The sequence below is a fragment of the Triturus cristatus genome, chromosome 7 (assembly GCF_964204655.1).
Source record: "Triturus cristatus chromosome 7, aTriCri1.1, whole genome shotgun sequence".
NCBI classification, from domain to species: domain Eukaryota; kingdom Metazoa; phylum Chordata; class Amphibia; order Caudata; family Salamandridae; genus Triturus; species Triturus cristatus.
The window spans coordinates 1,305,366,877-1,305,394,467 of NC_140590.1; the positions used below are offsets into that span (position 1 = coordinate 1,305,366,877).

Sequence of the window (27,591 nt, forward strand, 5' to 3'; positions counted from 1 at the left end):
TTGCACTATATCAAATTTGAAAAATAAATACAAATGGATAACTCCTTATAACAAACATTCTGGATGTTACAGGGTGCAAGAGGAGGAAGGTTGAGTTTAAGGTTGTAAGCATAGACAAAACAGAAGTACCTTTCATTTTGAGAAAACAGCTCCATAGGTCATGCAAAGAAGCCTACGAAGCTCTCTTGCTTCTGGTGACCACCAGGTTGAATATAGGATTTTTTTTTGTTTAAGTAATGGCGGTGGTCACAATCGTAAGCAAGGTTTAACATTTTTGCAGGCCACGGGCTAACGTGCCCAAACTGGTTTGATCCAGCGGGGTTAACATGCTTCCTTCCATATTGCACTAAGACTTGTTTTGGGGTGTTATTTAAGTGAAGGGTGAGAAAGTTGAGTACAAGGACAACCTAGAAAAAAAAAAACACCACACAGAACAATTACAAAACTGCACAAGTAATGTGGGGGTAAAGTGTATATTTCCCAGGGGGCAATGAAAATTAATGAGTGGATGCATTCATACCTCTTGAATGCAGTGAGTCACAGGTACTGAATAAAATAAAGCACAGGAGTGCGCTGAAGGAGATGAGTGCGAGCGAACACGGACTAAATTTTTGGTTATTTAAGACAAAAAAACACATTACCAATTGATGAGGGGGTGACCTAAGGAATTAAAATAAATCCAGCATTTTTAATCATGCTATAAAGATGACCGTTTTTGCAAGGAGAAGGAATGCGGTTTCCCAATTAAGTGACACGGAGTGCAGGGAATGGCCATTTAACCAGAAAACAGACAATATACATATACCCCCTGTAGGAAGGTGGATATCTGACTATGGTTACCCCCAACTTTTTGCCTAGTGTCTAGCTGGTTTTTCGACTTAGTTGGCCTGAGATCCTGCCATTCAGGGTCTCAGGCTGTCTGCTCTCTCTTTAAAATGGACTCCATGTACCCTAGGTACATACACAATTGGTAAGGATCACCTTATTGGACCCTGTACAGTGTACCCTAGGTACCCAGGGCATAGGTGTACCCTAGGCCTACCAGGGGCTGCAGCATGTATTATGCCACCCCTGGCCTGGCCTTCCATTGTGACACAACTGGCTGATCACTCAGCTGGGGCAAGGTCGTGTAATCACCCCTTGCTTAGGTGTAGTATTCCTATACCTATCTTATATATAGACACATGTGTACCTATCAGCCACTCCTATGGCAGGCCTTAACAATCCTGGAGGCAGAGTGCTTGGTAACATGTGAGATGGTGCTCTAGCATGAGCTGAGCCTGTCTGCAGCTTTCGGAACCATGTCCTTATAGCTGTTCTATGATATAGCCTACCATATACTCTTAAAGTGCCTTATAATCTTAAACGGTTATGGTAACTATGGTTTGGCTTTATCAAAACATGTCGTGTAAGGTGTCTAACACTTTGGAATAATACCCCCATCCCATTTCTGGGGATGAGGATATTATCCCTCCCTTCTAGAGGGAGAAGACATGTTGTAACCTACTTACCCGGTTAAAGTTAACCAGAGCCCCAGCATCACAAAATGGATGTTGCTGCCACGACACAAGTCTGACCTCCTGCTGCTGGGAGTGATCCCGGCAAGGGAGGCTTGGACAATAGGTTTCCTGCCTTGGGAGGTGCGACCACCACCCCAGACAGGCCTTAGTGTATTGGGGCAGGGAGGGATGAATGAAACGAGACACTGCCTGGGGCACACAAGGTGTCCCATGCATAGTCCAGTTCAAACCGGTGCTGGGGCACACCAGCCCCAGTCCTGGCGCGAAACTGGACAAAGGGAAGGGGGTGTAACCACCCCCCTCCCAGGTCCCACCCATAAGGTGTGACCTAGCAGGCAACCCAGCCCCCCAGATTAGTATAAGAGTGGTAGCTGGGCCCCAGGAGATTAGATTATCCTGAACCTGCAACTTGAACAGAAACTCTGGATCTTCGACATTCGACGAAAGAAGAAGACTGAAGAATCTCCCTTGTGGCCAAGGAGTGGCTACCCTGTGCAAACAGGCACCATCAAGAGACTACCCTTTGCTTTGCTGAAGTTCTACGAGGGACCGACTGCAGAGCCCGACCAGAGCCTTGACTTCCAGACTTCTCCGACCCTGATCCACATCCACAGCCGAGCTGAGATCCGTGGAGCCGGCTACCTGGGAAAAGTGGCGAGTATCTTCCAGCGCAGCTTCTGAGCACCCTCGAAGTTGTGCACCGGGAATTGAGAAGCCCCAACCCCAAGCACCATCTGCACCGAAGATCAGCCCCCCACACTCCACGAGTCCTGCGTGGGGCCCTTCTGCATTTTCCTGCTTGCTGCGTCTGTCCGGTTGCTTGCCCGTTGGCTAGCGGCCTTTGTGACGACACAACGTGAAATCTTCACCGCTGGTTTGGCTCCTCCAGACTGGCTCCCACTTCTTTGCAAAAGAGAAGCACCCCAGACCTTCCAGGTCTGCACCAGAAGCAAGTCCTCCGTTCTTCGTGGGTTCCGCTTGCCAAGGCTTGGTGAGTCCTAGTTCGACGCCGCCGACATCAAGAGCCTTCGTGGGACAGCTCGCCTCCTGGTCCTGGTCGTCCTCGACGCCTCCTGGTACCCGTGGCTGCAGCGACAAGCTTCACCCTTCACCTGCAATCTTCACGACATCACCTGGTTCCTACCTGGTTCCACGTGGTCACTGGCTAGTGACCTTGACTCTGTCCCTTCTGCTTGCAGGTACCCTTCCTTCTTGATCCCGGCCTTGGGATCCACCGGACACTCTGCACTGACTGCCTGTCAGCAACTTTCCTTCAGGCATCCATCGAAGTCCACGACGAAACCCGACGCAAGTTCACACCTATGCACCCGCAGCCCGTGGGCTAGGTAACTTGGGTACTTCGGTGCTCACAAGGGTAGTGACTATCCTAGGGTCTAGTTTCCGAGTCTCGACTCTCTAGCTGCTTCAGAAGTGTCCTTAAACTGCTTATTTCAAAACTGTACTATTTCTATCGACTATACGCATTACGCGTGAGTGTTTCCACTCTGCACCTGAATCCCGTGGGCCTCCCACTTCCTAACTGTTGGTAGTGTAGTGTAGCCCCAGCGATTCCCTAGGCCTAGGCCTATCCTATTTCCGTGACAGTGGTCCTTATACCACTTCTTTAGTATATGGTTTGCGTGGCCCCTAGGGCCTAAATGTATTACTTACCTGTGTGACTTAATGTATGCTTGAATAAGACTGTGTTGTACTTACCTCGAATCTCATAAAGAGTGCTGAGGGTTTGACTAGAATAAATACACTTTATTATATATATATATATCTGTTGTGGTGTCCTTTCATTTGGTATTCAAGGGATTATATATGGTATCACAGCTGGCTTCACATGCCATTCAGAGTTTAGCCTAAGACTGCTCTTGTCCATGCTACCACTAGGATAGCTGGTCTATAAGGTTGACTTTACAACCAATCACCATAAGGGTTGTTTGGACTGATATAAGGTGTACACTAGAACTAGTGACACCATACATCAGGCCAACTTCTCACACCCCCTACCCCTTTTATTGGTTATTTTGTCACACAAGCATGTTTACGGCATGCCTACTGGATATGGTGTTGCCTGCCACACAGAAAGCTGCACCGGTTCTTCTCACGCAAAACAGCGAAAAAGGGGGGGGGGGGGGGGGGGTAAACAAAAGTGTAGCAATTACGTACAATACCCTACACCACACAAAATTGAACTCTTCACCAAATGGAGATTAACGCACTCACCTAAAACGATTACAGTGCTAATGAGGTACCTTTAATGAAGGCTCTTAGAAGCAGTCAACATATGCCGCTGTAGCCTGGTTTTAGTCCCCCTGAAACAGCCAACTGAAAAGTTCCAAACACCGCCACCAAAGCCCCGCAAAACAAAATTGATTGCGCTTGCGCATAACTGACTTAAAACCCTTTACCTGTCACATGGGATCTGGGTGAGATATTTCTTTATATTAAGTATGCAGGAATGGCCTTTTTTCCCTACCGATTCACCGAATGACTCTACAAATAAGGTAAGTCACGAGGGAAGGAAAATATATTAACAAGCCAGCTGGAATTGGGTAAATTTAAACACGCATCCACTTGAGTTAGAACGGGCCTTACAGTGCAAAAATTGTTTCTCACATTTTGTACAGTTTTTGTAGAAAGTCTTTCAGTTTTATGAGTGATTAGTTCTACTTTAAAACCTATAAATGAAATGTGTGGTGGTTTAAGTCGAAAAAAGTGCATCCACTCATGTTTGTAGAAAGCACTTTGCTAAGTTTGTACAGATTCTTTGTGGATAATGTTGCACTAAGGGACGTTTATGTTAATGTGCAAGGAAGCCCTGGGAATGTGTGCAGAGTGTAAATGCGTCAGGAGACAACACTGAGCGTTGCTAGGTTATTGCACGTGTTTTGCTCTCCCATTTTACGTAAGTTTGTGTTCGGACAATGTGCATCTGTTGATGGAATCAGCGCTCTATTTAAATGAAAAGATTATGCTCTATATTTAAAAAAAAAAATTAGTCATAACAAATAGAAAGGAAAACATTTTATTAAACTGGAAGAGGCAGCTGTGCAATCATGTGAACTTTTGAGCAATTAACACAGGGCGTGGCGGTGCTTTTTGGTATTAAAAAGTGAAAACAGGTTATGTAATTTATTGATTTTTGAATTTTGAGGTCTGTCTTTTTGCAGACTTGTATTTTTACGAGTTTTGTGAATGTTTCTGGCTGTAAACTGATCTGTATGGGCCCAGGTAATCTACTAAGGCAGTGAATGAAGCCTCAAATCGGTACATTTCAGGGCAGTGACTAGATTCCCCCAACAATTGATAAGGAAATTCCGCAGCTCTCACCAGGGCAGAGAAAGGAGCCCTGGATGACAACATTGCCAAGAGGAAATCCCTGTGCTTGTCCCGGGAGATGAGGATTAATAAAGTAACTGCATGCATGCCAAAGCAACGTCATTCGGCTGCGTAGAGGAGCAAAAGCAGCAGCTGTGGCAGAATGTGCAACATGTTGTTAGGCAACCAGGGTAGGGGGAGTGTGGGGGCAACGTCGGGGCCTTGAAAACAAAGACGTGTTGCTAATGTATACAGCTGGATTATTTCAGTAACCAACATGTATGTGCGTGGCTGCTTATTAAGCAGGCGCATGGTAATAATAACAAGCAGCAAACAAAGAAATGAGATGCTGAGTGCATGTACAGCGTTTACCTTGCGGGAGCGAGCGCGATAATTTCTAACAGATGGCGCCGCTGCTCGCTCCCGCAAGGTAAACACCACACATGCACGAGGACTCATTGGTAACAGTGCAAAACATACACGAGTTCCCAATAAAGCCTGGATCGATTCCAAGAGGTCACTCCAACAGCAGTGCTTGCGTGCTGCGTAGTCGAGACCTAAAAACGCTTAAAAAAATCTCAAACACAAGCTGCTTAAATTGAACACAGAAACCCTGTTCCTAGATTCCTACTTCTGCTGCAATAAGGGTTAGATAATCAATGATCTCATATTTTTTACCAACTGTAGCACACAATGGAGGAAAGCATGGCTTCAAACTTACTATCACCTCCTCATCTGTTTACAGTGCCAAAACCACCATCACCATTTACAACAATGGCACTACTCATCCAATCCTCCAATCACATTATGGTGCTCTTTGACAAACTCTTCTCCCACAATAAGAATAAGATAGGTAAAGATGTAACACCCACCCCCTTATCTCCGCTACCCGCTTCCTGAAGGATCACCACAGCCCATCTATCCCTTTACTCACTCCACTCTCCTGTGCCTTCTACTCACTCTCCCACCTATGCCATCATTAATACCCAGATTCCTCACTCCCTTCTTGATATTCTCAACCCTAACCCAAGTTGCCACATAACCCCAGTACAGAATATTACTTCCTACCTAAGATTGCCGACCCCACCACAATTCACCATCTCTATCAATACCTCTCCCCAATCTACATGCAATCCAAATTTCACCTCTGATCCTATAATCAACAGTAATAACTTCTTTCCTGGTCAATTATTTAGCACTGTGAAGCCGTTCATGACTTCCACTACTCCTAATTCACTCACCTCCTTTGATAAGACCAGACCCCTCCATAACATTGCTTCCTCAAGACAGGATCTAAACAGAACTCACTAAACTTATTCCAATCCCTAAACCTTCCTCCCACCTAACCCCCAAACCATACAACGCTACACAGTCATTGACCAAAAACCCATCCCCATTTCCAGGACTGCCCCAAATCGCTAGTACCCCCCTCACCCCCAAAACCTCTCACATATTTGCCCCAAATCAATGGAACAATACCCCTGCTCTCCGGTCAACACTAGTGACCTAAAAACAGAACTACATCGGATGAGGACTGACAGCCAGAACATAGTACATATTACTTCTAAATTGAAGCATAAGATTATGTATCACAAAAAAGAAGTACTGGAATCTGAACAACTGACAGCCTACAGCCCTAACGGACAACTCCTCTGCCAACATCCGGTCCCCTCTACCTAAATTGAGTTGTAAACAGAATCTAGACCTCTCCTCCCGACCCAACAGATCGGTTAATCACTTATCAAACAACAATATCCTCTCCCTTCTCACCTCTTACAAATCAATCCCATGATGCCTGTGGAAAAAATTCAGACTATTATCACTCACCCACATAGGGATACTACTCACAATTTAATACCTATTAATAAATCTAATATTAAACCAGTCCCCATATCTCATTCATCTACACCTGTAACTAAAACTTACCTAAAATGCCCTTGCTCAATTGATGGTCTGTAGGGAAACATGCAGCTGACATTGCTGACCTCATCCTCATTCTTGACCTGTACCTCCTACTACTCACTGAAACATAGCTTAATGAATCCTCATCCCTCATACTGGACATTCTGGTCCCTCCCAGCCATAAACATCATTCGTTTGGACCGTTCTGGCCATCCTGGTGTTGGCATTGCCTGTATCCATTGGATCAATTGTAGGAGAGTAGGGTCTCCTATCCTATGGTCACCCCAAATTTTTGCTTTTTGCTTCACTGGTTTTCGACGTATTGAGGCTGTGGGCCTGCCAATCAGACCCCCAGCCTGCTGTTCTCTCTGCTAAATTGACACTATGCACTTTAGGTGCATGACCCATTGGAACTGGATCACCCTGTGAGCCCCTGTACTAGTGTACCCTAGGTACTCAGGGCATTGGTGTATCTGAGGCCTACCAGGGGCTGAAGCATGTATTGTGCCACCCCTGGCCTGGCCTAGCAATTTGACACAACTGGCTGATCACTCAGCTGGGGTAAGTTGGTGTATCGACCTCTTACTTAGGTGTAGTATGCCTATACCTAACCTTAAATGGGACACATGTTAACCTATAAGTCACTCCTATGGCAGGCCTTAACAATCCTGAAGGCAGAGTGCTTGGTTCCATGTAAGATGGTGCTCTGGCATGAGCTGAGCCTGTCTGCAGTAGTCAGAACAACTTCCTTCTACCGTTTCCAGATATCGCCATACCATATACTCTTAAGTGCATTATGAACCTCGCGGTTAAATGCTATCTTTGGTTTGGCTTTATCTAAACATGTCGAGTAAGGTGTCATACGAATTGGAATACTAACCCCTTGCCAATTCTGGCGACGGGGTTAGCATTCCACCCTCCTAGAGGGACACGACATGTACAGAACCTGAAACCCGGGTAAAATCAGACATAGCCTCAGCTCCACAAAATGGACGCTGCCACCACAGACACAAGTCTGCCCTCCTGCTGCTGGGAGTCCTTCCAGCTTGGGAGACGTGGACAAAGGGTTTCCTGCCAGGGGAGGTGCGAGCACCACCCCAGACAGGATTTTGTGTATTGATCAGGTAGGGCTTGAAAGGAAATAGATATGCCTGAGGCTCACAAGGAGCCTCGGTGCATATGCCAGTTCAATCCGGTCCTGGGGCACACCAGCCCCAGACCTGGGGCGAGCTGGACAAAGGATTGGGGGTGTAACCACCCCCCTTCCTGGTCCCACCCTTAGGGAGGGACCTAGCAGGTAGTCCGGCCGCGTGTAACTTTCCTCACTGCACACGCACCCCGGGGACCTCCTGGTCACTAACTAAAGTTAGCTCTTTGTAGGCCCAGCGATTCTAGAGGCCCTAGGCCTTCTCCCCTTCCTGTTCGTGGTACTTATACCACTATTTTAGTATATGGTTTGAGCGGCCACCAGGGCCTATCCATATAAAGTGCAACTTTCGTATATTGTAATACTTTCGATTTGTGCTCCTGTGCTCATAAAGAGTCTAGGGGATACTTTGAGTAATAAATACATATATATTTTGAATATATATCTGTGTGGTGTCCTTTCATTGGTATAAAGGGGGGTTACATATGGTAAAACAGCTTGCTTAACACGCCTAAACGAGTTTAGCCTCAAAGACTGCTTAGCCTACGCTACCACTAGGGCAGCTGGTCCGAAAAGGTTGACTTACAACATCACCATAAGGGTTGCTTGGCATGGTTCAAGGTGGTCACTTTAATTAGTGAACATCATATACCAGGCCAACTTCTCACATTGGTGAGCATTGGTTGGGATTTGAGCTTGCTGTTGTTTTACCTCTGTAATCTCTTTGTTACCAATTGAAAGATCATACAGGTACCTTTAGGTACATATAAAACAAGTTAGTTATATACTTAAGTTCTACTGAACTTAGTTGTTGTAGAGAAAAGGGAGTAGCACACCCTGACTACAACTACTAGATAGGTTTAGTAGGAAAACCCAAGTGTAGGTAGTTGCAACACTTCCACCCACACTTAAGAGCAATGGCTGGGGCAGAGGGGTCCAAGGTACCCATCTCTGTCGAGAGTGACCCCCAGAGGGCACCATCCATCTTTGCTACCCTAAACCAGAACGAGCTCAGGCAGTTGGCTAGTTCTAGGGGCCTTCAACAGCCCAATAACCCTACCTCTGCTGAACTCAGAGAACTCTTGCAAACTGATGAAGATCAGAGAGCTCTCAAGAAAGCCTCCCAGTTAGGCCCCTCAGGGACTGGAACAGGAGGCCCTCCTTCTGAAGATGCTACTGAAGCACCCCTTCCTAACAGTCACCCCTTAGGTGAGAATCAGACTACAGAGGATGAGGATCAGCATAGGGACGAGAATGACAAGAGGGATGAGTCTGATAATAGTAGTGATTCTGATGGGAGAAATAGCCCAGTGCCAGGTGTTATACTTGGCCCAGCTAACTTAAGACTATTTGGGAATGACAATGGGTTCCCCCCATCGAGTTTCCCCAGTGGACTTAACCAGGGGTTTGGGAGACAGAGGAATCACTCAGGTGACTCTAATGCCTCTCATGCCTCTAGAGGCTCTCAGGGTCAGTCCAGAAGAAGGATGACCAGCTCTCAGAGGAGGGAGCATGAGGCCAGAATGCAGGAAGCTCAGCTGAGGATCAGGAAACAAGAGCTAGAAGTAGCCCTGATGGAAGAGAAACTGAACAAGGCTAGGCAGCCTAGAGAGAGTGGGTCTATACCCACTGGTGGCAGCATTGTCCCGAGGGACAAAGATAGGGTCTTTGATAATAGGAACCTGTCCAAGGTTGTGCCCCCCTACAAAAGTGGGGATGATATCCACAAATGGATGACTGCTCTTGAGAGAGCCTGCAAAGTACAGCAGGTTCCTGAGGACCAGTGGGCAGCAATCTTATGGCTCTCCTTTGAAGGTAGAGGCAGAGATAGACTCCTCACTGTTAGATAGGAGGATGTCAGAAACTACAGAGCCCTGAAGAGTGTCCTGGTTGATGGGTTAGGCTTAACCACTGAGCAGTACAGGTTAATGTTCAGAGATACCCAGAAGGCACAGACTCAGGACTGGTCTGAATATGTTGAATGTGCCACTAAGGCTTTGGAGGGTTGGTTGCTGGGAAGTAAGGTTTCAGATTATACAGGATTGTACAATTTGATGTTGAGAGAACAGATTTTAAATAACTGTCAAAACCAGCAACTGCATCAACACTTGGTTGACTCGGATCTGACCTCTCACCAAGAATTGGGAAAGAAGGCAGACAAATGGGTCAGAACCAGGGTTAAGCAAAAGAACCAGAACCAGGGCCAAGGGGGTGATCAGAAGAAAACAGACCAAAAGGGTAATGACCAGAAATCCAAAGACCAGAAGACTTCAACAGGGCCCCAAACTAGTACTAATGAGGGTGGGTCCCAACAATCTAAAGGAAAGAAGAAAGAAGGTCCAAAGAAACCCTGGTGCAAGTCTTGCAAGAATACAACTCACTGGACTAGTGATTGTAAGAAGGGTGGAGCCCCCAACACTGTTGCCCCTAAGGCACCTGCTCCCAGTAGTACTGTTAGCAGTGTTGGTCACCAGACAAAGGGTGTAGTGGGAATCACTATGGGAACTGAAGGAGATTCTGACCTAGACAGAACCCTTAATCAGGCAGTCTTGATCTGTGATGGGGACATGGATTTGTCCCTGACTGTGAGCCCCAGTAATCTGGGCAAGTACAGACAGACTCCTTTGATCAATACAATAGTGGCTCAAGCCTACAGGGACACATGTGCCAGTGTCACTATGGTGACACCAGGCTTTGTGGATCCTGGACAGTACATACCAGGTGAAAATTACCTGGTGACCAATGCCAGCAATACCACTACTTCCCATAGTGTGGCTATTGTTAACTTCTCGTGGGGAGGGGTAACTGGCCTCAAAAGGGTTGTGGTTAGTGCAGACCTCCCAGTAGAATGTTTGTTGGGCAATGACCTAGAGAGTTCTCTATGGTCAGAAGTGGAGTACAGGACGCATGCAGAGATGTTAGGTATATCACCACATGTCCTTGCTGTGACCAGGTCACAGGCCAAAAAGTGCCTTACTGAACCTCAGGTCTTGGATCCTGGAACAATGGACCAAGCACATTCCAAGAAGAAGAACAGGAGGGTTAAGGCTGTGCTTTCCCCCCTGCCTCCAAGTGATGATCAGTCTTCCCAGGAGGATGATCTCGAGAACCCTGAAGGAACTGTCCCTGAAGAGCTTGAACCTGACCAGGTTGAGTTTCTGGGGACAGGGGGATCTTCTAGGGCTGACTTGGGGCAGGCTCAGTTATCCTGTCCATCTCTTGAACCCCTCAGACAGCTGGCTGCTGCTGAGGCTGCTGGGAATGCTCATGGTACCCATAAAGTGTATTGGGATGATGGGCTCCTTTATTCAGAGGCTAGAGACCCAAAACCTGGTGCAACCAGGAGGTTGGTTATACCTCTGCAATTTAGGGGCTTCCTTCTTACCTTGGCCCATGATATTCCTCTAGCAGGACACTTAGGCCAGAACAAGACTTGGGACAGGCTTGTCCCTCACTTTCACTGGCCTCACATGAATGAAGATACCAAGGAGTTTTGTCGCTCCTGTGTAACCTGCCAAGCCAGTGGCAAATCAGGTGGCACAACAAAGGCCCCCCTAATACCACTACCTGTGGTGGGGGTTCCCTTTGAAAGAGTGGGGATTGATATTGTGGGTCCCATGGATCCCCCCACTGCATCTGGGCACAGATGTATACTGGTGGTAGTGGATCATGCCACCAGGTATCCAGAGGCAATTCCCCTTAGGACCACAACAGCTCCTGTTGTGGCCAGGGCCTTACTGGGAGTCTTCTCCAGAGTGGGGTTTCCTAAGGAGGTAGTTTCTGACAGAGGTGCCAACTTCATGTCAGGATACTTGACAGCTATGTGGAAGGAATGTGGTGTCAACTACAAGTTCACCACTCCTTATCAGCCACAATGCAATGGGCTTGTTGAGAGAGTCAACAAGACCCTAAAGGGTATGATCAAAGGATTACCTGAAAAGCTCAGGCGAAGATGGGACATCCTTCTACCCTGCCTTCTGTTTGCTTTCAGAGAGGTCCCACAAAAAGGAGTTGGCTACAGCCCCTTTGAATTGGTATTTGGGCACCCTGTAAGAGGACCCCTATGTCTGGTGAGGGAAGGATGGGAGTTATCTCTCAAAAAGCCTAAGCAAGACATAGTGGACTATGTACTTGGTCTCCGCTCCCGGATGGCTGAGTACATGGAGAAGGCATCTAAAAACCTTGAGGCAAGCCAGGTCTTCCAGAAAGCTTGGCATGACCAAAAGGCTGTCTTGGTTGAGTTTCAGCCAGGACAGAAGGTATGGGTGTTGGAGCCAGTAGCCCCAGCAGCACTCCAAGACAAATGGTCTGGACCCCATACAATCCTGGAAAAGAAGGGAGAGGTTACCTACTTGGTGGACCTAGGCACTCCCAGGAGTCCCCACAGGGTACTCCATGTTAACAGGTTAAAAGCATATGTTGACAGGGCAGACATGGGCTTGCTCATGGCTACAGACGAGGGACAGGAGGAAGAGAGTGACCCTCTCCCAGACCTGTTGTCTCAGAACCCTGAAGATGGTTCAGTTGAAGGAGTGACCCTTGGAGGCAACCTCACTGAGCATCAGCAAATTGAATGTAGACAAGTTCTACAATCATTTCAGCATATGTTCTCACTGATACCTAGTCAAACTGACTGGTGTACCCATGTGGTGGACACCGGTGACAGTCTTCCTGTGAAGAACAAACTTTACAGGCAACCTGACCATGTCAGGGACTGTATAAAGACTGAGGTACAAAAGATGCTGGAGTTGGGTGTCATTGAGCCCTCAGAGAGCCCCTGGGCTAGCCCAGTGGTTCTGGTCCCCAAACCTCACACCAAAGATGGCAAGAGAGAGATGAGGTTCTGTGTGGATTACAGAGGACTCATTGCTGTCACTAGGACAGACGCACATCCTATTCCAAGGGCAGATGAGCTCATAGATAAACTGGCTTCTGCTAAGTTTTTGAGCACATTTGATTTGACAGCTGGCTATTGGCAAATCAGGCTAGCTGAGGAGTCCAAGGCCAAAACAGCATTTTCAACCCCAGGAGGGCACCACCAATTTGTGGTGGTGCCCTTTGGTCTGAAAAATGCACCTGCCACCTTCCAAAGGTTGGTGAATCAAGTCCTTACTGGGTTGGATGACTTTTGTGCAGCATATCTTGATGACATTGCTGTCTTTAGCTCCACCTAGGAGGATCACCTGATCCACCCGAAGAAGGTACTTGCGGCTCTGCAAAAGGCAGGCCTCACTATCAAGGCTACTAAGTGCCAAATAGGGCAGAGTAAGGTTGTGTACTTGGGCCACCTCGTAGGTGGAGGCCAAGTTCAACCACTGGAGAGTAAGATACAATCCATCAAGGACTGGTCTCCTCCCACCACCCAGACTCAAGTCCGAGCTTTCTTGGGCTTGACTGGGTACTACAGGAAGTTTGTTAAGAACTATGGGTCCATTGTGACTCCTCTTAATGATCTGACATCCAAAAAGATGCCCAAAAAGGTTCAGTGGACAGTAAGCTGTCAAAAGGCATTTGATGACCTGAAGAAGGCCATGTGCTCTGCACCTATCCTGAAAAGTCCTGACTACTCCAAAGAGTTTATTGTCCAAACAGATGCTTCTGAGTTGGGTGTGGGAGCTGTGCTGTCACAACTTAATGTAGATGGTCAAGACCAACCCATTGCTTTTATTAGCAGAAGGTTGACCCCCAGAGAGAAGAATTGGTCAGCTATTGAGAGGGAGGCCTTTGCTGTGGTGTGGGCCCTGAAGAAGCTGAGGCCATGCTTATTTGGCACTCACTTCAAGATTCAGACCAACCATAAGCCCCTCTTGTGGCTAAATCAGATGAAGGGTGAAAACCCCAAACTGCTTAGGTGGTCCATTTCCCTACAGGGGATGGACTTTACAGTGGAGCACCGGCCAGGTACAGACCATGGGAATGCAGATGGTCTCTCCAGGTACTTCCACTTAGGACATTAAAGACACGACTGGTCCAGGCTAGTTTAATGTCCCTGCGTTTGGGGGGGGGGGGTTGTGTAGGAGAGTAGGGTCTGCTATCCTATGGTCACCCCAAATTTTTGCTTTTTGCTTCACTGGTTTTCGACGTATTGAGGCTGTGGGCCTGCCAATCAGACCCCCAGCCTGCTGTTCTCTCTGCTAAATTGACACTATGCACTTTAGGTGCATGACCCATTGGAACTGGATCACCCTGTGAGCCCCTGTACTAGTGTACCCTAGGTACTCAGGGCATTGGTGTATCTGAGGCCTACCAGGGGCTGAAGCATGTATTGTGCCACCCCTGGCCTGGCCTAGCAATTTGACACAACTGGCTGATCACTCAGCTGGGGTAAGTTGGTGTATCCACCTCTTACTTAGGTGTAGTATGCCTATACCTAACCTTAAATGGGACACATGTTAACCTATAAGTCACTCCTATGGCAGGCCTTAACAATCCTGAAGGCAGAGTGCTTGGTTCCATGTGAGATGGTGCTCTGGCATGAGCTGAGCCTGTCTGCAGTAGTCGGAACAACTTCCTTCTACCGTTTCCAGATATCGCCATACCATATACTCTTAAGTGCATTATGAACCTCGCGGTTAAATGCTATCTTTGGTTTGGCTTTATCTAAACCTGTCGAGTAAGGTGTGATACGAATTGGAATACTAACCCCTCACCAATTCTGGCGACGGGGTTAGCATTCCACCCTCCTAGAGGGACACGACATGTACAGAACCTGAAACCCGGGTAAAATCAGACATAGCCTCAGCTCCACAAAATGGACGCTGCCACCACAGACACAAGTCTGCCCTCCTGCTGATGGGAGTCCTTCCAGCTTGGGAGACGTGGACAAAGGGTTTCCTGCCAGGGGAGGTGCGAGCACCACCCCAGACAGGATTTTGTGTATTGGTCAGGTAGGGCTTGAAAGGAAACAGACATGCCTGAGGCTCACAAGGAGCCTCGGTGCATATGCCAGTTCAATCCGGTCCTGGGGCACACCAGCCCCAGACCTGGGGCGAGCTGAACAAAGGATTGGGGGTGTAACCACCCCCCTTCCTGGTCCCACCCTTAGGGAGGGACCTAGCAGGTAGTCCGGCCCCTAGAATCCGCTTAAAGGTAGGAGTTGTGTCCAAAGACTTTAGACATCCTGGAATCAACTTGTAACTAAGAAGAAGACGGGAACTTCGACGTTCTGCTGCACAGAAGACTGAAGGAAATCTCCCCTATGGTCAGGGAGTGACCATCTTGCTAACGCAAGCACCATCCAGCGAATCGACGTCTGCTTTGCCGCCGCCGGAGCCCGAGCCCAGAGACCAACAAGGACTGGACCTCCAGACCTCTCACCGCCCGATCCACAGTCCCTGAAAAGAAGGAACCCGTGGAGGCACCGAGACCCGTGGAGCCAGCCATCTTGGAAGACACTCGACTAGCTGAAAGCGCGACAACAGAGGCTCCCTCCAAGTTGTGCTTTGGGTCCTGAGAAGCCCAACATCCGAGCAGCATCTGCATCAAAGGTGAGCCCTCCAGCATCTCCACGATCTGCGTGGGGCCCCTCTGCACTTCGCGACTCGACGCGCCTAACCGGTTACTGGTCCGTTGACTAGTGGCCATCTTGGCGACCATCTTGAAAAACTACGACGCTGGTCTGGTTGCTCCAGACTGGCCCCTGCTTCCCTCCAAAGGAGCAGCCCCTCTGACCTTGCTGGTCAGAGCTAAAAGCTTTCTTCACTTCCTGCGACTCCTGCTTTTGCCAAGGCTTGTTTGCTTCTTCTGAGTCGCCGACAGCGAGAGCCTGCGTGGGACAGCTCCTGAACCGACTCCTGGACGTCGTCGACCTTCAGGGACCACGTGGCTGCAGAGACAAGCTACATCTCTTCACCTGTTTGCACCCGACATCGCCTGGTACCTACCTGGTGCCACGCCGGTCACTGGCTAGTGACTGTGAACACTGTCCCCTCTGCTTACAGGTCTTCTACACTTCCGATCCATCCTTGGATCCACCGCATCTCTTCTGGACCGACCGCCTGCAGCATCTTTGTCATCAGGCTCCATTGAACAGATAGACGAAACCCGACGCGCTTCGAGCCCTATGCACCCGCTTCCTGTGGGTGAGGTAAAGCTGGCACTCCGGTGCACAAGTGTAGAGTAACATCTCTAATGTCTAGGATTGAAGTCTTGAATTCGTAGTCCAATCAGAAGACCCTTCTAGCAGTAACTTTTGAACAATTACGCACCCATTGAAAACCTATGGGCGCCCGCGTGTAACTTTCCTCACTGCACACGCGACCCGTGGACCTCCTGGTCACTAACTAAAGTTAGCTCCTTGTAGGCCCAGCGATTCTAGAGGCCCTAGGCCTTCTCCCCTTCCTGTTTGTGGTACTTATACCACTATTTTAGTATATGGTTTGAGCGGCCACCAGGGCCTATCCATATAAAGTGCAACTTTCGTATATTGTAATACTTTCTTGTTTAACGATTTGTGCTCCTGTGCTCATAAAGAGTCTAGGGGATACTTTGAGTAATAAATACATATATATTTTGAATATATATCTGTGTGGTGTCCTTTCATTGGTATAAAGGGGGGTTACATATGGTAAAACAGCTTGCTTAACACGCCTAAACGAGTTTAGCCTCAAAGACTGCTTAGCCTACGCTACCACTAGGGCAGCTGGTCCGAAAAGGTTGACTTACAACCACACCATAAGGGTTGCTTGGCATGGTACAAGGTGGTCTCTTTAATTAGTGAACATCATATACCAGGCCAACTTCTCACATCAATCTCTCAATAAAACAAAGTCAGACTCGATCACTGTCCTGCGAATATCTGGGAATCAATATCTTAACAACGGACAGCAAATTATGTACACTGCCCATGATCTCCCACCCTCCTGATAATAATTACACATTCATGGAACAAATCATGGAGGTCATCACCAGCAAAGGATCATACAACAGGCAGATTTTTCTTGCCAATTTCAATATCAATTGGAATGACAAAAATGACTTGTGGTGAATAACTTCAAATCCTTCTTTCACAACTTCAATTTGCTTCAAGAATGCCTCAGCCCAACGTATAACAATGGGGGCCACATTAGACCTAATAGCAAAGGAAAACACCATCAACATTTAATCTATCCTACCATGTGACTGGACACACCACCACTGCAACATGTTTTTTATATCAGAAAGGGTAGTTCTCTCCAAAGGACAAACAGTGAAAGCCAAATGCTGAGTCTGAGAAATTAGAAATCTCAACACTCTCATATTGCCTGCTCTCAGCAGCAACATGCTATCTTCCTCCACTAACATCTCAGACTCGCACGACCTCACTGACCACTATAGCAACTCCATGTCATGGACACCATTGTCCTAAACAAATGAAAAAAGCCCAGATCTAACCCATGGCTCAATTGCAGCCACAATCAGCGGACAGGACATGGAGACTTTCACCTTGTAAGACCAACCTCAGTCTACTGAAACAAAGAAGGAAAACCTTTAAAATTGTCAAAAATCAAACAAATAAGAAATTTAATTCTCCTCTCATCTGAAAAGTCAACTCCATCTAGTTGCAATGTATTTGTGTCCTTCTTCATCGAGAAAATGAATTTTATCGACAGTGATCTCAAACGCCATGAAGCTCTTATCCATCAAAGCCCTTCTGCCTCACTTGCCCATACCTCAAGGAAAACACTCTGAAAGCCACTCCTTCATACCCAAACACAATGCCTTCCGATCCGTCTTCAAGACCCTCCACGAATCTGACATCTTAAAAATGGTATCTTCCCTGATACACACTAACCACTTCATTGACCTCTTACCGTCCAACTTCCTCTAAGAGATTAAACACTCCCAGTGGACCCAGATCATCAATGCCTCCCTAACACAAGGCTCCATACCAAATTGTCTAAAATGTGGCCAGGTTATCCCTATATTAAAAAAAACAATGCCAATCAGTAACAGGCACATGCATCAAGGTAGGATTTTGCAAGTCCTTAATTGCGATTATTAAGTAATCACAATTAAGGACTCGTAAAAGCCTATGCATGTAGGAATCGCTATAAAAATAGGGATTCCTATACATTCCTTAATTGGAATGAATGGGACATTGCATGCGCAATTTGCGAGTGTCAAAATGACACCCTGTTGCACCCCTGAAATTGTGATGTGCACCCATGTTGCACACACACATGGCCCAAGGGCATGTGTGTGTGTAACCTGAAACCTTGAAAAATGCACTTTAGTACATTTTTCAAGGTTTTTGCAAAATAAAGACCAGAGTAATTTCTCTGTATTTTGTGGCCCCAAATAGTGAATTCGCTATTTCTAAGTGCTTCTAGCATTGCATTTAAGGAATCACAAATTGCAATTCCTTAAATGTAATCATAATTGCGATTTCTTAAATTGCGAGTGCCTAACACTTTAATACATCGCAAAAGGCTTTTTTGTGGGTGCAAACGGACGATTTTTGCAAATTGCACCGTTTGCGCTCGCCAAAACCTTTGATGCATGTGCCCCAAAGATCCTAACAGCTACTGCCCAATCTCCAATCCCACTTAAAATCAGGAATTCTCTCACGCTGCAACGCAAGTAAAGGCCCGCTCTCCGCGAAGGATAATCCACACCAGTCTTATGCTGCTGACACGTTTGGACCTGCCGGTCTTTGTCAAAGCCATGAATACAAGTGAAAGTGCCCCATATCACTTTAAAAGAGGTTTCAAACATGTATAAACACAGTGAAAAGACTTAAGGAACCTTGCACATAATGATCACTTCACAGTGAAGCCTATTAGCTCATAACAGCTTGCATCATTGCAAAAAAGATATAAATTGCTTAAACGTGATAAATAATGTCATGAGCCTTGTAACTATGCGTGAGACACCAGTTTGCCCACAATTCTTAAGCAATTGAAAAAATAAACATTTATTGCCATATACATGGTGTCTGAAAACATATTGCCTTATATATTGTCCGTATATAGATTGCAAGCATCGTAATGTTTTTTCTGAAGAGTATCATTTACCAATATTCTGATTTGCTTCAAATGTGTGCCTGGTTATGCTTAAGCAATAGTTCCACATGCTTAATTGGATTTCACACTATTGGTCTACTCTATAATTCTTAGTGAACTCCATTGAGCGGAATTATGATGGTGGCAATCTGTATATGAACAATATATGACACCTTATATAATGCAATAAAACGTAATATGGCAATGTTTGTGCGATTCTGAAGAAAATGTAAAAGATCCAGAATCTGCTAAGTCCAAGGGAGCCTTGCAACATCAAAGGGCCTTCTATAAAAAAAATTCGTAGCACTTAAACCTTGGAACAGAGACGTTTTGCAGTTTGGCAACAGCAAGAACAAGCTCACCAGGTGTGTGAAAGTCCACAGCACAACAAAGGTACCTTTTCTTGCCACTTCAAGCCTCGGAGCTTCGGCATTTATTTGAGCTGTCTCTTCAAATAGAAAGCGACAACAATTCTCTCCCCAAAATCACTCATTAGGGGGGTCGAATGGGCATTCACTGGTTGCTTCCTTATCACTAGCAAGAAGTAACCATTGAATAATGGGTTCTCAGGATCCCACCATTGTTCTACCACTCTGTAACCTTCCAAGGAACTACAGAATCAACAAATACCACCTTCCGAGTCTCTAGGAGGAACCATTATTGCTTCTATCGAAAGAGCCATAAAGGATATTCCACTGGCAGTGAGAGGAACAGGAGTGTTCTCATTTTATTTCCTTATAGAAAAGAAAAGACAGAACTCTTTGCCCAGTCCTAAACCCGTGTCTGCTTAAAGCCTGACCTGCAGATGCTTGATTAATAAACTCTTAAAAGCATTGCACTGTTTTTCTAAACCTTGCCAAAGGACGTCTGAATAAAATAGTATTAGGGGTATCCTGGCATTCTTAGATCCCTTTTTCTTAAAAGTGCTCTTTTGAGGGTCAAGGTAGAGTCTGCCCAGATACGCAGGGTATCTGGATGAGGGCTCAGTGATGAAGCTTGCCACTAGGCATTCCTAGCTGGTGAAAGTCCTTTAGAACAACCATTCCTGGTTAAGAGAAAGAAATATTAAGAATCTAGAAAGAGGGATTTGTCTGTTCGATATTTGCTCAACACCAATGTCAAAACTATCTACTTCAAAATTACCACAATACAGAGCCGTTACTTCCACCTGGAACAGCACGCCAACCACAACTTAAGAGCACTCATTGAAGTTCTTTGTAGTCTGCGCCTTATCCAACGAGTAGAGGGACCCACTCACTTTGCTGCATACCTCCTGCACCCTATTATTGCCAACTTCTACAACATCCACGTCAACGAGCCCACAAGAGTTCCCTGGACAGACCACACCCTTGTGAAGATTCCCATCCCCGTCCTGAACCAACGCACACACAATTTCCAGACTAGCCTGCCAAAACTGGAACAGCATCACTGACATGGAATGGAATGGTGCTTTCAACACCCTCCAACTCAAACAAAGCATCAGCCTCCCCAAAACCTTCACAAATTTCAATAAATGGATCACCTCTTGCGCCAACTCCCTGGACCCCCCTCAAGTATAACAATACAACAAGATCCAGACCCAAGGCCAGTTGGTACACCGAAGAACTCAGACTGAAGAAATGCCAGTGGAGCACAAATGGAGAATGAGAGAGGCCAATGCAGATAGTAGCACATTCAAATCTGATCTGAGATGCTACCACCAAATGATCAGCGCCCACCAAATCTGCCGCTCCGGTGGACCACATCGATGCCAGCACCAACAGAAGCAAATAAATCTGTTCCATTGTGAAAGATTTCACCTCACCATCAGCACCCTCCAACTCGAACACTCACTCACAGGACCTCTGCAACAATTTTTCTCAATTATTCAGCAACAAAAGTACCACCATTTACAGCAACTTCAGCCCGCAACCAGACCTGATAGACCTGGCCAAACGCCTCCCAATCTGATCTAAAGAACCATTGCTAACCACATGGCCTGTCATCATACCAGAAGAAACCACTGCCGCCATGATGTCCATCAACTAAGGGGCCCCATCGAGCTCCTACTCCCACCATGCCTACTCCAGAAGACTGCAACCCATCAGCGCCATGGTCAAACCCATGCTGAATGCTCCACTTCTTCTACGACCTTCCCGCATGCTTGGAAACACTCAGCTGAAGAAACTCCTTGCGGACCTTCAGCGTTTGCCGAATAAAGACTAATCTCCCTACTACTATTCCCTGACAAGGTCTTAAAGAAAATAATTAACAGACACCTTACCGAATACCTCAGCGACCACCAACTCCTTGACACCACTAAGTCTGGTTTCAGACCCAACCATAGCACATAATTTGTCCTCATTGCTGCCAAAGATGACATTACATTGACTCTGGACAGAGGAGACACGGCCCTCATCCTCCTGGACCTCTCCGCAGCATCGCACCCCATCCTCATTCCATGCCTACATGACATCTGAATCCAAGGACAGGCAGTCCGAAGGATCTTCACCTTCCTGTCTAGAATGATCCAGTCAGTCAGCCTGGCACCCTACACCTGTAACTCCTGGAACCGTATCTGCAGAGTTCCACAAGGATCTCCCTGAACCTGAACTTCTTCAACTCATACATGATCCTTCTAGCAAGCATCATGCACTCTCACGATATCAGCATCCTTTCCTACGCTGACGAACAACTCATTCCCACAGACCAGACCAGATGCCCAGTACCGGCATCAAGTTCAGTGCCTGCATGACTCAAATTGTCTACTGGATGCAGACCTACTACCTAAGCTGAACATCGACATAATCAAAATTATGATCTACGGGAAGAGCACATCACAATGGGACTTCACCTGTTGGCCAACAAAGCTATGACCAACACCCACCTACACCAAAAACCTTGGGATCTTCATCAACAGCAAAGTAGACATGACCGTCCAAGTCAGTGCTGTTACTGCTTCATGATTCCATACCCTGAAGATGCTGAGGAAGATTATCAAATAGCTCCCAATCAGCACCCGAAAAACCATCATGCATGCTCTGGTCACAAGCAAGCTGGACTACGGAAGCACCCGCTATGCAGGTATCAACAATAAATTCACCAAAAGGCTGCAGACCATTCAGAACTCGGCGGCCAGAATCACTCTTAACCTCCCACACTGCACTCCTGTCACACATCACTTGAAGGAGCTCCACTAGCTCTCCATTCACTAACAGGCACAATTCAAACTCCTCACACACACTTTTAAGGCACTGCATACCACTGGCCTAGCAACCATCAACAATAGCATCTGTTTTCATAAACCTTTCGGACATCTCCCGTCCCGACTCCTACTTCCACAAATCCCATGCAAACAGAAAACCAGATCCGGCAGTTGAGATTTCTGTAATGCTCTTAAAGCATGGAACAACCTGCCGCTGCACATAAAAGCCTGCTTCTCACTCCTTGAATTTCGCAAGAAGCTGAAGAACTGGCTTTTCCAGTAGTCCCGCTGGGCCCTAGTTGGTCCTAAACTCACAACTGCTCAGCGCCAGGATACCCTCCCAGGTGATAGTGCGCTCTACAGATCTACATAACATAACTCCAAGACCTGCGGAGACTGCGCAGCGATGAATCACAAAGGCATCAGGGAGCACAAGGTTAAACTCTGTCGCTAAACACAAAAATAACATTTCAAGTTGTAGGCCCAGTCCTGGTCCCTTTCCGTAGTCCACTGAGCCACTCCTGAGGTAGTTATTCATCACTTTTTAGTCTTCGGTTAAGTACAAAGAGGCCAAATGGATTTTGGCTACTTTCTGCCATTCTTACCCCCCTGACTTAGTACGGGGGAAGCGCCAACTGTTGCTTACACACACCATATGTTGGCTAACTTAGCACTCGATTCAGCATTACCCAAATTTCCTTGGTCTTCAGTCATGCTGTGTCAGAATTGAAATGTACTGCACCGCTATACTCCTCCTCTTTGAATCTCTGCTGACTCCCACTGGCATGCCTTCGGACCCTAAACAGGAGAGGGGTCTTCCACCTGGGTTACTGCAGGTGGTATCCCAATGGGCGCCATTTGGACTCTCTGAGCCTCGGCGCCTGCTCCCACCTCAGGGCCGGGCACTGCACTGCCGCGACCAACCTCTCTTCCCAGAGAGGCAGTCCTCTCTGCCATCGAGTTGATGACAATTGACCTCACAGCAGATTGAAACAGAGGTGGCGGTGGCTAGCCTCGATCTCCCTAAGGAAGGCACAATTCCTTACATTCTCCCTTTGGCATGGATTCAGATAACTATAACACAGGGAACGAGTCTGCTCAACACTATACGCAGACAAATTGGTATGAGGACTTGCCTGAGACAGCTCTTTTCTCCCCCTAGATTCCACCACAAAAGTGTCTGCCTCGAACACTATTGTCATGTGTAGGGCAGCCAAAGTCCTCAAGCTCTCAATCATGGAGGTAAAAAAAAATCTTTTCACTTAGTTACTCCAACAAGGTTAGACCACTTTTGAGCCCATCCTGCCCTTCAATGATGCCCTCACAGATACTGTTCTTGAGGCTTGTGCCAAGCCTTGCACTAGCCCACTGGTCAACTGACAGATCGCTTGGTGCCATTGGCCGGCTCCCAGTGACCCGGCGTTTTGGTCTCAGCACCCTTCTCCTGAGATCCCTGCGGTGTAGGTCTCCACCAGCTGGTCCAACCCCAATATCTTCCCAACCACTCCTACAAACAAGGAATCCAAACAGGTAGAGACCTTTGGAAAGTGTCTCTTTTCCTCCTGCCAGTTTGACCATGCATTTCATTAATGCCTCCTGCTTATTGGGATGTTACACTCGTGCTCTTTGGGATTTAGTGCACAAGTCTTTGCAGGCGTTCCAATATGGTTGTGATGCAACCAAGTTCATGTTTCATTGTGGGTTGGACATCACCGAATTCATTTGAAGTGCCATGGGCACCACAGTTGCAATTCGTCACCATGTGTGGTGACGAGCAGCAGGGTTCTCGGGCAACGCCCAGTCCTTCTTGATGGACTTGCCCTTTGATGGGACTCGCCAGTTTGGGGACGAGGCTAACTCTGCCCCTGAGTGGTTCAATAAGAGTAGGGTTATCAGTCACTCTCTGGGTCTTTCTACCCAGACCAAACAATTCCATTGTTACTTTGGAGGTTTTGGCCAAGGCATTCCCTATCGTCAGTCGATCCGGCCAAAGCAAGGGACTCGGCCTTTTCACAGAAGATACTGAGGTGCCCACCATCCTGCGGCCAAGGTCAGTGTGCTGCAAAGGCCTCGTCCCCGCCACCCTCCCTCAGTCCCTCCCACAAAACCCTTGTAGTGTCGTTGCAGGACCACGACCACCTGGTAGGGGCAGAATCCACAATTTCCATCCGAGGTGGCAAGAGGCTACAGGACCTGCACATTGTCATAAAAGGTTATGCTCTCCCTTTTTTCCCTGACACACCTTCCATCACCCACCCAACATCTGATGGAGGACCAGATCTCTTTTTTGTGGCAAAAAGTGCAAGCCTTTATGACCAAAAGGACTATCAAGAAGGTGCTAGGGTCAGAAGTAGGATGTTTTTGTTATCACTGCTACTTTATGGTTCCCAAGAAGGACAGAGGCCTCCAGCCGATCCTAAATCTGTACCATCTCAACCCTTTCCTCCGGAATGGGAAATTTAAGATCCTAACCCTTGCCTTGGTTTGGTCTACCTTCAATCTTCTTGGAGACTGGATGGCAGCTTTGGACCTGCAGGATACCTATTTCTATATTTTCGTCCTGCCGGTTGTATTTGAGGTTTATGGTGGGCAAGGAACATTTCCAGTTTGCTGTGCTCCCGTTTAGCCTGACCAGTGCCCCCATGGGTGTTCTCAAAAGTGATGGCAGTGGTAGCTGCACAGCTTTGGAGGTTGGGGGTTCCAGTCTTCCCCTGCCTCGATGACTGGCTGTTGAAGGCAGTTGTAAACCACCTCCAGGCTACAGCAAACCTCCTTTCGTCTATGAGGTTCACTATAAACCGAAGTGACACCTGATTGCTTCTCAGACACTTTATTTTATTGGAGCTGTCCTGGACATGGTTCCATTTTGTGCATTTTCCCCAAGGAAGAGAGTCCACGACGTTCCGGCTATGATCTCGATCTTTCAACCTCGGTCCTGGATTTCAGTGAGGCTGTCTCTCTGGCTGCCAGTACTGATGGCCTCCTGCTGGTCGAGCACACCAAGTGGCATATGCAGGCTTCTTCAGTCCCATTGGGTTCAACATTAAGGGAAACTATCCATACTGGTCTATATTTTCGAGGAGACTGCAAAGGATCTGCAATTCTGGTTACTGAACCACGGTTGGCTCATTGGCAGACCCCTCTTTCTTCCTCACCCAGAGCTGACAGCAGTGACTGAGTCGTTTCTGAGCTACAGCGGACACTTGGGACAGGTGGAGATCAGAGGCCTCTTGTCTCCAGTTGATGCCCAGCTCCATATTCTGGAGTATCCACCTTTTTCCCCAGACAAGCTCGTTCTTTGTACCAGAGCATCCTTTCTTCGGTAAGCTGTGACGCCGCTCCATATCAGCCAAACCATTACTCTGATGGCTAGCTATGCTCCTTTTCACCTCTCTAAGGAGGAAGGAGAGACTTTATTACTTGGACCCGCAGTTAGTGCTGAGTTATATTGATCACACCAAAGACCACCGGGTGGAAAGTTAGATCATAGTGGGGTTTGCAAGAGTGAAGACAGGCAAGGCTGTGCAAAAGCATACCAGCTTGCGCTGGATCACGCTCTGTATTAAAATCTGCTACACATTGGCAAAAAGCAGCTTCCAGAAGGTCTGCGACCCCACCCCTTTAGGGCTGAAGTTCCTACCACTGCATTAGCATGCAGAGTACGTGTTGTAGACATCTGTCAGGCAGGTACGTGGGCATCCCTCCATATGTTCACAAAGCACCACTGCCTGGACCGCTGGGAGGGGCATTTTGCCCACTCTGTCCTTCAGGATTTTGTTTGTCCATTCTTCCCCCTCCCCTTCGTACTGCTTTGGTATCTATTCCAAAGTTGAGGAATCTGCAGCTAGAAGTCTTTCTCAAAAGGAAAAGTTACTTAACTTCAGTAAATATCTTTCTGGTAGAGACACTGTCTAACCGAAGGTTCCTCACCATGAGCATAAGGGAGACCCTTTTGTTGCAGCCGATGTCCGGATCCTGAACCTGATCTTGCACAATGTACACCTCCATGCGTGGAGATTTTGCAGTGAAAGTTTATGGCTTTTAATGTTCCTTCCGATGTGGTAGGTGTCATTTTGGCAGCCAGACTTCCCTCCATTAAGTCTATATGTTCAGGGTGCTTGGAAACATTTATTGTCTGGTCTTCCAGTTGTCAAGTTCAACACATCCAAGCAAGTTTTTTCAGTTATCCTTCTATTTTGTCTTTCATTGGCCCAGCAAGACTTGGCTGTGGCCACAGTTAAAATTATTTGTCAACCCTTTTGTCTTTCTTACGATTACTGGATCAGCAATTCCTCTTTAAGTCACCCATTGTGATTTGTTTTTTAAAGGGACTCACCAAGACTCTTTGTGGTGCTGCAGTGGGACCTTAATTTGGTTCTTGCTTATCTGATGCACATGTCATTCATACCTATTCACAGTTGCCCCTTGCGCCTCTTGATCATCAAGACGGTGTTCCTTGTTCCAATCACGTCTGCTAGGAGAGTGAGTAAACTTCAGGCCTTGTGTGTCAAACAATCATACACTTTGTCTTTTGCAGACAAACTAGTACTCCTGACAAATGCAGCTTTTCTACCTAAGGTGGTTACAACCTTCCACATAGGGCAATCCATTATTCTGCTGACCTTCTATGCTCCACCTCACCCCACTAAGAAGGAGAAAGGGCTTCACTGACATGACTTGAAGAGGGTTCTTAGTTTTTACTTTGACCAAACCAGAGAATATTGGCAAGATGAATAGTTTTTCGTTGGCTTCACCAGAGCAAAAAAAGAAAAGTGCTACGCTTGCGATGGATTGTCCTGTACATAAAGATCTGCTGTGGGTTAGCTCAGAAGCACCCACCAGAAGTATTATGTGCTCCCTCCAGTAGGGCAAAGGCTGCCACCACTGTGAGCATCCCTCTATTTTTTTTTTTTTTATACATGCACAAAGCACTACTACCTGGATAACTATGTCTGGCTGGATGGGCACTTTGTGAGATCTGTCTGTTCTAAGTCATTCCACGGATCCACCATTGGAAGAGGCACTGCTTTGGTAATAATTCACAAGGTTGGGAATCTGCAGCTAGAAGTCTCTTCTGGTAACGCCTTTTCTGGTGTGGACTATTTAACTGCAGATTCCTCACAGAAAGCCTTTTCTCTCCTTTATGTGGAATGGACTCACATGATCCATTACTAAGAACCAAATCTGAAACATCTTCACACCTGAATACATTGGCTGTTTTACAGCGCTGATGGAGATCAGAAAGAAACTGACATAAGTGTGCAGCGGTGGCAGTCTTACAGTGGATCAGTCATACCTGGAACCAACAGACTCAACGGGGCACCACAAAACACCACCTGTCAATGTGTCAGCGAATTGCTTTAAAGTTTCTACTTCCAGTTTGGCAACTAGGGGAAATCCACAAGGTGAGGAATCTGCAGTTAGACTCTATACCAGAAACGGTGTAACCAGAGGGAAGTAACTTGTTCATATGTGCTTTTCTAACATGCCCTTGCATACTTTTGAGTTTGATAATTGGAGTACCTTAGG

The 27,591-nt window shown here is 47.0% G+C and overlaps 1 protein-coding gene across 4 annotated transcripts in view; it reads left to right on the forward strand.

Moving 5' to 3' along the window:
• The window catches only part of SAMHD1 (SAM and HD domain containing deoxynucleoside triphosphate triphosphohydrolase 1), a 1,667,622-nt gene that overhangs the window by 1,183,360 nt on the left and 456,671 nt on the right, over positions 1-27,591 (forward strand). The window lies entirely within an intron of this gene.